General features: G+C 42.9%; 1 protein-coding gene across 1 annotated transcript in view; it reads left to right on the forward strand.

Moving 5' to 3' along the window:
- Positions 1-12,139, forward strand: part of MCTP2 (multiple C2 and transmembrane domain containing 2) — a 181,184-nt gene that overhangs the window by 12,133 nt on the left and 156,912 nt on the right. The window lies entirely within an intron of this gene.

Genomic DNA, 12,139 nt, shown 5'->3' on the forward strand with positions numbered 1-12,139 from the left:
TGAGGACGGGGGTGCTATCCCCGAAAGCGCTTGATGTATTGCCCTATACACTTTTAATGCAGCAAAACTTGAAGTGTGTGTGCCTATTCTATTGGATTGGTGTGTGTGTGTGTGTATGTATATATATATATATATATATATATATATATATATATATATATATATATATATATATATATATATATATATATATATATATATATATATATATATATTTTTTTTTTTATTATTTTATTTTTTTCAATTAAAATTGTGTAGAATATGCTTGAAGTTGTTCCTGACCATTAATAAAAACAGCTGTTTTAGAGCATATCACACAAATATTTGATTAATAAGCACCTACAGGTATTCCCCTTTTTAACTACAGGTAGGTGATGAGTATTTTGTGGAAAGGGAAATGTTCCTGTTCAGGTTAAAGTATAAATGTTGGTTAGGCTTTGCAGAGTAGAATCTTAGAATAATAACATCAATTTGTTCTGTAGTTAGTTATCCCACCTTCCCGAACTGTCCTATGACGCGAGCCTACAGCATGTACCATACAGAATCCCAGGATTTGTATCGCAGCTGGCTGTACAGATCTGCAAGTCAGAGTCTCTAGCGTTACTTTCCATCCATATCATCCTTTTGGAAACGTGTGCAAAAACTTAAGTAAATATAACTATAAGAATGGCAATGGGTAGTATTCAATGCCGCTCACCGCGAGGGTCTCAGAAAACCAGTGATCCTCGCTGTTTTACGCCCTCGCCCGGCGCTCGCCCTATTCAACGTTCCGGGGGAATCTTTGCCGTCACAGGACTGCGAGGATTCCCTCAAACTGCGAGATCCGCCGCTAATGCAGCGAACCCGCTGTATTTAGCCGCAAGTCTCGCTGCTTCTGAAGCCACATACGCCGATTCCCCCTTGCTCAAAAAACAGAGCGAGTGGGAATTGGCGTATGAGGGGGGTTACGTAGTTGAATACTGACAGGGCAAGCAGTGATAGCGAACAGGAAGCCCTGCTTGCTGTCACCGCTCACCCACGGCATTGAATAGACCCCAAATTACTTAGTCTGCTATATAAATATTTAAACACGATTTCATTTTGTAAACCACTTGAAGATGCATTTGGTGAACACATGCTAGCAAATGTCTGTGCGTGCCTGCTGTTCATTCATTATATGGCACAAACAACGTGTTTACATGGAGACGTGCTCAGCACTCGACCTCTCCCATACATTAACTTCTCTGACTAGAACCACCGAGGAAAGCTAGCAAAATAGGAAGCTGTGTTTTTTTTTTTTTTTTTTTTTTTTTTTTTTAAACCCCTGAAAAGAAAGATACAAAAACAATACAGTAAGTCATGGCAGGATGTATATGAATGACATGTATGTAAATGTATGCACACGTGTTTGCTATGGGAAGACCACATTTGAATTTTTAGTGCATTTTAAAGAAAAAAAATAGCATTTAGATGGTATGAGCTTTTCCAAAAAGTTGTTCTGTAATGCTGTGTTAATTATAATTCTGCATTTTTGATTTTCCGGAACTATATAGAATTTATGGTACTTGTGTATTATCACTGCGCCCGCGACATCGGTCGCAAATCGCATGCAAAAATCGGATGCGATTTAGCTGCCGATTTTCCGCCGATTTGCATGCTATTCCATCCTTGCACACCCCCACTATCCAAGTTAGCCCGAAGCGTGGTGAGCGTACGCGGTACGCGTCCTCCTGACCTGTTCATATCCCCACTATCCATATATATAAAGCTTGGCGAGCGCAGCGAGCGGACACGGATTACTTGACGTGTATTCCGCTGCGCTTGCCACGCTTCGGGATCGTTTTCTGCATCCCCTCGCGGGGCTCGCTGCACTCGCCACGCTTCAGGCTCGGTGGCTCGCTACGCTTTATAAAATCAACTCCACGCCGATGTGGATAGTGGGGGTATGAACAGGTCGGGAGGGCGCGTACCGTGTCGGCTCGCCGCGCTTCGGGCTGACTTGGATAGTGGGGGTGTACAAGGATGGAATACCAAATTTATATTTTATATTATTAACTAGTAAGCTCGCTCGAAGCAAAATCTTTGAAAGCTAGTCTGCTATCTTCTGTGTTTGTGCATACATGAAACAAAAATGTAGTTTCACTCTCTCTGCCAGCAGGTGACAGTATTTCGGAGACTCACGGACAGTAGATATCCTGTCTGTCTGTCATTGGTGGAAATAATTGAATTATCTCCCTGTTCTTCCTGTGTTTACTTTGTTTCATTAACTTTTCCTTCTCATTTGGCCACCTGTTTATTGTAAAAGAATCATTAAGCTTATGATATTGTCGGGGTTATTACAGTCACATGCATATTTGCCAGTAGCTTATCAGAACTCACTGTACTGGTGGTAAGCCTTATCTGTGGTGGCCTATCTCTTTCTGTGCACACAATACTACTTGTCTTTGTGGGCATTGTACTGGGTCTGTCAGTTTGAATTGGCTGATAACACAACAGTTAAAACTTGCATTGAGTTATGACCTGGAGATGTGATGGGCAATTGTTAATGTAATCCTTCAGTGATCACATAAGATCTGTGTCCTTTATTATCAGACTGCACAGCATTGATTTGCATAGTATTGTAGGCTATTAATTAATACTTATAAAAGATGAGTGCCTTAATTTAGTTATGAACATGTCTGTCAGTTGTGTTATTTAGTTGAATGTTGGCAACTATATTGATTTCATCAGTCTCCGGCCTGATGATTGATTGAATGTTAAAGTAGGTAACTCTGGCTAGTGTTACTTTATACTGCAACTCTTTTCACTCTGACCTGCCTATTGCACTTGGGTCAGCATTCCTTCCTTCAACCTCTAGACAATGTCTAAATGTATTGATGAGGTCGATCTTGAACCCAACTTGACTAGCATGTCTTTGAAACATGTTTTCCCTAGCACAACGGGGACAGTTCTTATCAGTTCCCATCTCAAGATTAGTACTCTCAATCCCACTAGCCACAGGAGTGCTGGGTGAGATGCAACAAGAGTTCTAAACAGTATGGAGAAGTTGCCCATTGCTTCTATCAATCATTTTATAAAATATACTTGATACATTCTAGTGAGAGCTGATTGGACGGTATGGAACACATGTCCACTTGTCCGCTTGTCCGCTCTTTAGAAGGCTTAATACATTTTCCCTTCAGTCAAGTAGATACAGCTTCACTTCCCATATATAACCATAGCTGCATCAGTAGAGGGTGCTGGAATAAGTATCAGCATGGCCTAAAACCACAGGATTTGGTGCCATCAAAGATAGTTTTAGTAAGAGAAGAAAACACACATAAGGGAAAAGGAGCCACCTGCATTTAAGAGCTTTTAAATGTAATTGCCAGTATGTCCCATTTTGAGTAGTATACTCTCTATAGGGCACATACATAGGAGTGTAAAGTCTATGGCTTCTCTTTGCTTCAGCTCTGTTCCATTCTCCAGAATCTAGATGAAGTGGAATTTTGAAAGACATGATAGATACCTGTGACAAATATAAATATTGTTCATACCACTACTCTGCCAATGAGGGATGAAAGGTCTACAGCCATAGTTCTCATTGGCCCTTATTCTGATCGGTGCGGCCGGATCCGATTATGCGGCCAGGACCGTGCGTGCGAAACCCCGCCTTCCATACGGATCGCCAACTCCGTCCGTACGCGGTAAGAAGCTGGCCGAACGGACCGCACGTGTATTTTTCACGGAATACACCTCCTCCATCTAAGGGAACCTCCCCCATCATTCGATGGTCGCAGACCATCGAATGCAGGACCGAGTGCTCCACCAGCTCCCGCAACCTCAGACCACACGGACATTTTTCCGTGCAAAAGCAGGGATCTGAGCGGGCAGCTGACATCCGGCGATGTCATATGTCCGCCCCCTACACGTGCGTCACGGCCGCATTACCATACGTACGCCCAGCGTTTGCATGGGAACGCCCATGAAACGCGGGGCGTATGCATATGGTAATGAGCCCAAATAGCCCTTCACGCCCCTCTCCACCCCCTGTTCGGAGTGTTCACATATCATGCAGATTTTGGCCGTACGCCCCGCTCGCACATGCGCAGAGATGCCTCTGCACATGCGCAGACACAAAACATCGGCGGGCCGAACGCACGTGGATATATCCGCACCGACCAATCGCCAAATATTGTGACCCCACGAAAAGTACTATTCAACTCTAAATGCACAAGTCTAGTCTGACTGTACGACCTCAGATTGCTCAGAGAAGCAGAAGCCTGCCTCATCATTAGGCAGGTGTTTTAGAGGGCATTTTGGGGGCAATGCAAATGGTAAAAGGGAGAAATTGGAGTGCTATGGAGCAGGCACTGGGAACAAACTAGGAAGGTGATGTCTGTATACTGTATGTAAGTAAAGTACGGTATATCTATATATGGTTTGTCCTGCCCCAGAATTGCTCACCACTCAAGGGTAGCCTCTGCAGCGGCCAGTCCTGACTCCCCAACCCGCTCCAGTCCCGGGCTCCCCTGCTGCTGCCATTAGCAGCTGCGACCAGGTGTATGATCGCCGGGTTGGGGACTGGCACGAGGTAAGCAACAGGAGGGGGGGAGTGATGGGGGAGGGGTGCCTCTAGAGGTGGTGCACAGCTGGCACCCACACCTCCTTGCTGGAAATTTTTCGGGAGAGCCCGCTCCTGCAAATTTCCAGGCCTGCCACCACAGTAGTTAATGCCGTTTTCACACTTCTATAGAGCATTTTTCAAGGAAGGTTTAAGTGTATGAAACTGTAATCTATGACAAAAGAGAGCCAAGCAGTGACTATTTTGTGAAGCAAGTTAAAGTAAAAACAGTTGTTCAAGCAGGATTGTCTTAAGAGAGGAGAAGGCCCGTGTGCAGCCTCACAATCTAGTGCTTAGGCCCTACAGTGCATGCGCGAACCTCTGCTGCGTTGTGGAGTCTGTGCACTAGAGCGCTCAGGCTCCACTGCGCATGCACAGATCGCGGCACTGCAAAATTCCGGAGAGGTAAGTCTTTGTAAAAATGGTACAGGCGCCCATTATAGATAAGCCCTTTGAGCACTTTCTCGGCTTATACTGCCTAATCAGACTTTATTTAATGCTACAGTATGTAGAGATTGATACATATTATCCTGGTTTCTCCAGAAACATTTCTATAAACCCTCTCTACTGATTAGAAATGAATCTTAGAAGCCCTCTGTTTATTGCCGTAAATGAAAAAATTCCGTTGTGTACTCGTACTCCAGTTGAGATGTGGCCTACTCCTAGTTATTATTTACTAGAAATGTTTCGATTGCCACTACCACTGGTCTATGGAGTATAGAAATCACATGTATTATTTTCCTTCCCTCCCCTGAATGCTGCTCCTCACGTAAAAGGGTAATACCGATGTAGTTTTTGATATTTTTGCTGATTGGCTTGTTTTAAACCAAAAATAAACAATTAGAAAAAAAATATGCGCTAGCTTTTTGCCCAATAACTGCACTACTAATACGATGCACCAATTGTTCATTTCGGGTAGTCCTTGGAGCTAATCTTTCTTTTCCCATGGGATGAGCATTCTGCTTTTTACATTTAGGAAGCAAATGGGATTTATCCTCAATTATGTGTATACCTATTTTATAGTTGAACAATGTACTTTATGGTTTTACACTCTTGACACTCCTAGATGGTTCTGTTAATGAAGTAAAAGGTGCGGTTAAATGGAATTTAGAGAAGTACTGCTGGATATGGTCCAATTCGTTGTGGTGCAATGTCCAATCCTGGAATGCCCTATCCATCTTACTGTGATTACAAAACTTAGGAAAGTATTCAGCCTGTTTCTGGGAAAACCTTTTCAGCTGAAAATGTCAGACTTTCAGCAGTCCCCACCTTATCCTTCCAGATCCTTGTAACAAAATAAACGTCCCATACCCTTGTCGATATGATCTACATTTTTCCTGGCATTCCAATTATTTCACTTCTACTGGAACACAGACCATATATATTTTTTTTTTCTTGATTACTTCAACATGCACTGCTCCATGTATTACAGTAAGCGTTCTTACAAATGCTATTTGTGGAACTGAATTAGATAACTTTTTTGCCATATTAGACTTTAGGGTTTAGTTACAGTAAAACCATATGCTTTTGATTGTGTTTATAACTATATTTAAATGGACGATCTGTTTACTATCTATCCTTCTAGTAAAAGCATTGTCCTTTTTAAATATGGGGCACAAGCCCAATGCTTGCTTAATAAACTCTTTGTAAGAGGTATATAATATTTAATTTTTATTTAATGTTTTTAGCCCAATGGAGCTGGAAGTTCACTATGTGTGTGTGTGTGATACAGTTGGCAAGTGTATACCTATCTCCACATGTGTGCTAAACGGGATGCAGTCATCAGGTCGACAAGCGCTAGGTTGACACCACAAGATCGACATGCCTCAAGGTTGGCATGGGGTTAGGTTGACCGGGTCATTAGGTCGACATGGGGAAGTTTGACAGTTAAAACGTTGACATGGGGTTTTTCACTTTTTTTGAGCCGACATGTGCCGACAATAGGGCGTGATGGGAGAATAAAATAGTGTGTGCCGAGCATAGCGAGGCACCATGCCCGAAGCATGGTGAGCACAGTGAGGGGGCGCGGTTCTACGTTTGTGTCCATGTCGACTGTGTCTAAATTCGGGGAAAAAAGTGAAAAACTACCCCTCCTACACCTTACACCTATTGTCTTTTGACTTTCGACCTAATGCCTGTCTGCCCAGTGATCCCATTCCGGCTAAACAAAGTAGCAGAATATCGCTCAGCTGAATTTAATAATAAAAATATATACAGTATATATATTTTTTCATAAGTGTGATCAGTTGCAATCAAAACTGCTGATGGCAGTACCATTTGTCATCCAATAAATCCCTTACCTTGGTGTTATACAGTAGTATCTGTGCAGTGTGTGGCTTTTTACTGAACTTCTTTATCTGCTTTTGATTTACAGTAGTATATTCCCTGATAATCATGCAAACCCTTCTATAGTCAAAGGGAAGGATCAGTAAAATTGAGCAACTGGGAATACCAACTTTAGGTGGCGTATGCAGTTAGGCAGGAGTGATACTAGTGACCAGCCAAAATGTGACTGCACAGGCAAGGCCAAACAGAGGCACTGTCATAGATACATCTATTCTAGACTAAACAAAAATATGGATAAGGCGCTCCCACTTGGGGGATAAAGATTACAATGATGTGACTGTCCTTTTTTTCCTGAATGTTGGAGAATCCTTCAGGGGTTCAAGTACCTCAAAGAAAACCAGAAAAAAGCACTTCTCATAGTGTAGATCATCTAGAAAGGATGTACAATCTTTTTCTTTTTTTAGTTTAAAAAATTTACTCCGTACCAAAGATGAGCCTTCACTTAGGCCGCAAGATGTTTCGTATATATTAATCTGGTGCTTCTGTCACAGTAAATCCTCTTCAAATTGCACCTCGGATTAGAAATTACACCACATAGTTTGAATATGTAAACATTTATTATATAAAATAAAAAAATATATAAAAGCGAACTGGCATAGTACCGTATCCGGCCTTCTGATCAAGGCTATTTATGTTGCATGAACAGAAGGGAAGTGTATCCTGGTCTCTGCAGAAGGTTCACCTCACAGAAATAGCTCAAATGTGTTAATTACCAGAAGGTCCAGGTTTACGTTCACTATGTCCTGTTATGCTGCTTTCAGACCGCAAAACTGGCTTTGACCCTGTATTTGGAAACGTTTCCAAAAACGGGTCTGCCAGGTAAAACCCCTTTCACACCGCATCTCTTAAACGGTATATTACCGTTTAAGTGCGTTTTTTTTTACACTGGCAGACCTGTTTTTGGAAACTTTCCAAAATCAGGGTCAAAGCCAGTCTTCAGCGCGCGCCGCCCCCGCCCCCCCCCTCCCCCGGGGGTTAACACCCCCAAATCCCCCCCACCCCAGGGCTAACACCCCCCCCTGTGCAGCCGGTACCTCCGTTGCGTGATCCGGCACTGCAGTTGGTCAGGAAGCACTTATGAAAAAAAGCGTCTTTCAGAAAACGGCTGCCCCATAGGAAAACCAGTTTTAAAAAACTGTCTTTCGTATGGGGGCAGCCATTTTCCGAAAGTCACTTTTCTTATAAGAAAAGTGACTTTCGGAAAATGGCTGCCCCCATACGGAAGACAGTTTTTTAAAACAGGTTTTCCTATGGGGCAGCCATTTTCTGAAAGACGCTTTTTTTTCATAAGTGTTTCCCCGACCATACTTCACTGCCGGGATCCACAACGAAGGTACCGGCTGCACGGCGGGTGTCGACACACGCGCCGCGTGGGGGGGTGTCGACACATGCGCGGGGGGGAGGCGGGGGGGCGGCTCCAGTGCTGCAAATATTTAATGAGTGCTCATTAAATATTCGCTGCTCTGAATTTAGGACCCAGCTCATTGGCTGGGTCCTAAATACCGTTTCAGACCCGATTTTGATGCAAAAATACCGGGTCTGAAACGGGTAGGACCTTTTTACAAAATCGGCTTTTGTAAAACGGTTAAGGGGTCCTGCACCTTTCAGACCGCACAGATTACCATTTTAAAACGGTAAAGAAACGGCAATATACCGTTTACAAAGTGCGGTCTGAAAGGGGCATTAGTCCTCACCAACGCGTTTCTGCTTATAAACAAGCCTTCCTCAGGGTGTATCATTGTGATAGTGTGGTGACTATCTTTTGCGTTAGGGCTGCACCCTTTGTTTAGAGCGCAGGTTTTCTTCTTTTATTTCTGTATTTATTATAGACTGCACAATAAATTCAGTACTGGCCAGATCAACAGTAGAATCAACTGCATATTAGCCATCACTCATTGTGCTCCCAATATGTCAGACCAGCTCACTTCCTTTTTCTTCCTTTCATTCCTTGAAAGCGATTAGAGCTGCAACAACTATCTCCGTACTGCAGCGTATGTTTGCAAGGCTGCAATTTTTGCTGACGTCCAAACCATGCTGCACTACAGGTGGGGCATACAGATGGAGCCGCTGCGCTCGCCACGCTTCGGGCTCGGTGGCTCGCTGCGCTCGCCACACTATATAAAATCAACTCCACGCCGACGTGGATAGTGGGGGTATGAAAAGTTCGGAGGACGCGTACCGCCGCCCCTCGCGGGCTCGCTGCGCTCGCCACACTTCGGGTTCACGGTCATACTGGGGGGTGGCGTGGGAGTGCATTTAACATTGTAAGCACCCATTAGGGTGCTTAAAAGCACCCATTAGGGTGCTTATACAATTTAACATCGTATAGGGGGCTTACATCGCATCGCAGTGCATCGGGTGTATGGCATGCGATGCGATAAAAACATTGTGCGACTTAATATCAGGGGCGCCGTGATAATACACAAGTACCGGATTTTTTTCTATTTTCTCGCTGCTACCCCAGACCCTGCTCTACGGTTCCTGCTCCCTGCCTGCCTCTACCCCAGACCTTGCTCTCCGGTCCCCGCTCCCTGCCTGCCTCTACCCCAGACCTTGCTCTCCTGCCGCTATCCCACCTGCAGCTCCCCTGGGTTTCATGTGATAAATCGCATCCGATTTTATCACATGCAAAAAATGGCACATCAACCGCCAAATCTTATCAAGCACTGACGGGGGAGATCAGGGCTGACTCGTCCTTACGACAAGTGAGCCTTATGTATGGGGGCCATAACTCTCTGCACATGTTACATCTGCCCCACCTGCAGTGCAGCATGGTTTTGACCATTTGCATAAAATGCAACCTTACTAACAGGTCTGATTCAGCCCATTTATCACACAGGCACATTTACACCAATAGATGGTTTTGGGGAACGATAGTGGAATTTTAGGGCTTATTTTAACCTTTTTTGTCACTTTGTTGGACTGTATCCTGTGAGATTTTATTTCTGGATTGGCTTATTTATACCATCACATTGTTATACTTTTAAAACTGCTATATAGCACCTGTAAAGTGTTCATGAACATTTAATGGATCAGTTTATGTACATGACTCAGCCACATGAGAGGTGCAGAAAGACATTTGTTTGAAGATAAACAGAAGGATTAAGGGCATGTGTTCCTCCCTCATAACCTTTCCTTGTGCATTGTCTAATTCTGCAGTATTCTACGTCAAAGCAAGCTGTAGTCCCTGTGCGCACTGGGAATGAGTCTCGCTCTGCAGTCTGTTTGATTATAGAAATGTATTAAGGTTACTCCACCTGTCAGAGAGAGAGAGGCCTTATCTGTGCTGCAGCTGTCACACTGGTTTAACTGTGCTAAGAAGCATTTGTTATCATTAGTATCTTCCAAGGATGTACCTGCCTCTGGGAGAGAGATGGCTGGTGTTTAATGTATCTCCATTCAGGTCAGACTGTGTTCAACATTTGTTGTATCCATTTTGGGCACTGTTGATTTCGGTGTACTGAGTGTTTGTTTTTACTGCCATTCTCCTGAGATGCTGGCATGGTAAACTGGTTTTCAAGGAAGAAAGACAGACTTGTCTCTTCTGTACTAAATGAAAAGCATTTCCTTTATTTAGTTAAACTCTCCTGCAATTGACTCTTGTAGAAAATATGAATTTACATTATTGGTTTATCACCTACGCACACCACCGAAGTAAATTCATTCAGTATTTCAGTGATTATACTGTGCTTCAGGGGACAGGTAGAGGCACAGAAGCCCTTAGGCCTTGGATACAAGAACATTTCTTTTAAGTGTTTTACATACTTTCTAAAAGACTGTTTAATGTTCTTCGCCAGAAAAATGATGTACGCTGGATCTGTATACACTGATAAGTGTTCACTTTCCATCAATGTTTGTGTTACCTATAGCATTCCAAAGCTCTGGAAAATACAATGGGAGCACTCACTAAGTACATTGAGAATAAGCTTCTATTGCTCTATAACAAGTGAGGCTTGGACTAACCATCTCCAACATCCTCATGTACAAGCTCGCACAGTTAATAAATGTTAGTGAATGCTGGCCGGCCATCCTGGACTCCAGTTGTTGAACTACACTTGTGGCAATGTTCCCTCTAATTTTACAAAGGCTGTGTGCAGCTAAAGATTTTGGCTGTGCAACTTTGGAATGAAATTAAAATTTTTGTGCGTCACTTATATATAACTGGAAAATGACGTTCAGCATTTGTGTTAACTTTACTTCAAAATGATATTAAACATTTAAACATTCAAAATACAGTACACAATGTAGTTAATGGGTGAAACACACATTAATTGAGTCCACAACTGCAAAAAGAGACCACTTCTGCTTTGTGCGCTCAGTTGTAATGGTTCCTCCTCAAGGTGTGTGCGCGCGCACGTGCGCACAGCTTAGAGGGAACACTGACTTGTGGATGTGTATTTTAACAGCTGGAGTGCCAAGGTTCTCCAGTGGGTATGGATAATTGGATAGACAGCAACTAGGTCGACATGGGGTTAGGTCAGCAGGGTCATTTGGTCGACAGTCAAAAGGTTGAGATGGGGTACAAAAAAAAAAAAAAAAAAAGTTCATTTTTATTACACGAACACTATTACACCAACATTTTCTTTCCTAAGAGTGAGCCCAAAAATCTTTTTATGTCTTTGGCTTGCTCATCTGCAACCCATTCTCCCCACCCCATATACTCAGTCATTCCCAAATATATTCTACATGGATCATGTAGCAAAAAAAAGTCCCAACAAAAGAAAAAAATTCTGAAAAACGAATTTTGACCTAGTGCATGTCGATCATATAGTGTCAACCTATTGACTGTCATCATATCACATGAATACCCAGTTAGACGTCCAAACTTATCAAAAGACACATCGACAAGCGATTTAAAGCATGGTAAAAAAACAAAACATGCATTTTTTGGTTGGAAATGGCGGATCAAGGATTTCCAGCATGTTGGATTTTGTTGATTACCCAACCCAGTCAGTTTGGCCTCCAATAGAATTTACATAAATATCTTCTGAACTAAGATGAGCTGTGACATACTGTACTGTAGGCTGACATAGGTTTGGTAGTATACAGGAAGTAGCTTCAGTTTTGGCTTCCATGGCAACAAACTTCTAGGAACAATAACACAAGTATGCAGTTCCTGTATGAATGCTTGATTATTTGACTACATGTTAGTTAATCCATACAGTCTGCTTTGATGGATCCTTGGACTCTGGTTTACTTTGACATTGTTTA

The sequence above is a fragment of the Crinia signifera genome, chromosome 4 (genome assembly GCF_055691185.1).
Source record: "Crinia signifera chromosome 4, ASM5569118v1, whole genome shotgun sequence".
NCBI classification, from domain to species: domain Eukaryota; kingdom Metazoa; phylum Chordata; class Amphibia; order Anura; family Myobatrachidae; genus Crinia; species Crinia signifera.